Consider the following 2,088-nt stretch of genomic DNA (forward strand, 5'->3'; position numbering starts at 1 on the left):
AGATATATGGTTTATTGAGTTGTTGGCAATTTGAAGTTTAGGAATGGTTAGGAGTAGGTAGGAATTTTATGATCAATAGAGCAATCAGTAACAGCTAAAATAGCCAGAAGGAACATTTAATATTTAAAAGATTTGCAGTAACATAGAACTTAGGAGGGTGATCTCCACAGGGCCAGACTTAGGGAATGGGGTAGGGTAGGTGAGAGATGGCTTCACAGGGAGTGGCTACAGTATGGAGCTAGGGTGTAAATATTCTAGATTAATTGGAGTCTTTCACAGAGTACCGTCATGTGCGTGTAACAATGTTTTGGTCATGGACTGTATTACAATGGTGATCCCATGAGATTATATTTTTACTGTACATTTCTTATGTTTAGATACACAAGTACTTACCATTGTGTTACAATTGCCTACAGTATTCAGTAGAGTAACATGCTGTACAGGTCTGTGGCCTAGGAGCATAGGCTATACCATATAGCTTAGGTGGGTAGTAAGCTATACCATGCAGGCTTGTGTAAGTGTGCTCTATGATATTCACATGACAAAAAAACAGCAAAACCCCCACTGAAATATTTCTCAGAAAGTATCCCCGTCCTTAAGTGATGCATGAATGTGCTGCCTCCACAGTACATATTCAAAGGTGACCTTCATTGCGTAGATTCACACAAAAAAAAGCCACGTGAAAATATCTTGCCCCTAGATTCAGGAATCTTCTGGACACACTCTTGTTTACAATTTAAACTATTTCAGAAAATTGATATATCTGTTGATTAAATACAAGTTATTTGTGCGGCAGGAGAATAGGGTCTGGAAGCAGGGAACCTAGGACTGATTTATGCTGACGGGATGTGCATGACGGGATATCAGTTGAAAGACTACTCCCCTTTCAGCCCCTCCTTTTTCTGCGTGGCAGTTGCTGCCTGTCAGTTGCAAGCCCTTCTTTTTCTGTGTGGCAGCTGAAAAATGAAAGTGCCTCAGATTGGTTCCCTTCCTCAACCAATCAGACTTGTGGCAGACCAATGGGAAACCTCTAGAAGGTATTTAAACCCCAGAAAATTCTGCAACCCGTGCTTTTGGGCAGCTTGCTACAGTCTGCTCCCATGCAGTGGAGTGTACTTTCATTTAAAATAAATCTCTGCTTTCGCTGCCTTGCTTTATTTGTGCGTTTTGTCCAATTATTTGTTCAAAACGCCAAGGACCTAGACAACTACCCTCAACCGGTAATAGCTGCACACACATATCAAGGCACACCAGCTTCACCCTGCTTGGAGCTTCTTCCCATGCCTAGTTTTCTCTTACGATTCCGGTCTCTGCTCAATTATCACTTCTAAAAGAGGACTTCACAGAGACCACCATGTGTAAAACAGCTTTTCTACATGCCCCCTCCAGCTAATTTTTATTACTTATATTATTTGAAATAATATTATTTTTACATGCGCCCTCCCCTGGAAAATGAGCTGAGTGAGGGATATTGTTGGAGTATCCCCAATACCGGGCACACAGTAGGCATTCAATAAACAGTTTTTGAATGATTACATTGTCTACGGAATTCTAACATGTATGGGTGAAACAAAGACTCTCACATGCTGTGAGAAGAAAACAAAAACTGGGTTGGAAGAGGCCTTGAATATGAGGAAGTGGCCTTTCCGGATAAAGCTAAGATTCGGCGGGGCGTGGTGGCTCAGGCTTGTAATCTCAGCATTTTGGGAGGCCGAGGCGGGCGGATCACCTGAGATCAGGAGTTCGAGACCAGCCTGGCCAACATGGCGAAACCCCGTCTCTACTAAAAATACAAAAAAAAAAAAAAAAAATTAGCCGGTCGTGGTGGCGGACGCCTGCAATCCCAGCTGCTAGGGAGGCTGAGGCAGGAGAATCGCTTGAACCCGGGAGGAAGAAAGAAAGAGAGAAAGAGAGAAAGAGGGAAGGAGGGAAAGAAAAGAAAAGAGAAGAAAAGAGAAGAGGGGCGGGGCGGGGCAGGGCAAAGAAAGACTCAATGGAGGAAAGGACTTGCCCAAGGTAATCTAGTGCGTGGAAAAGCGGAAGGCAGGAGCCTGTGCCGCACAAGAGCTCGGGGGAGCCAATACCAAG

This window comes from Pongo pygmaeus, chromosome 3 (genome assembly GCF_028885625.2).
Source record: "Pongo pygmaeus isolate AG05252 chromosome 3, NHGRI_mPonPyg2-v2.0_pri, whole genome shotgun sequence".
Classification (NCBI taxonomy): domain Eukaryota; kingdom Metazoa; phylum Chordata; class Mammalia; order Primates; family Hominidae; genus Pongo; species Pongo pygmaeus.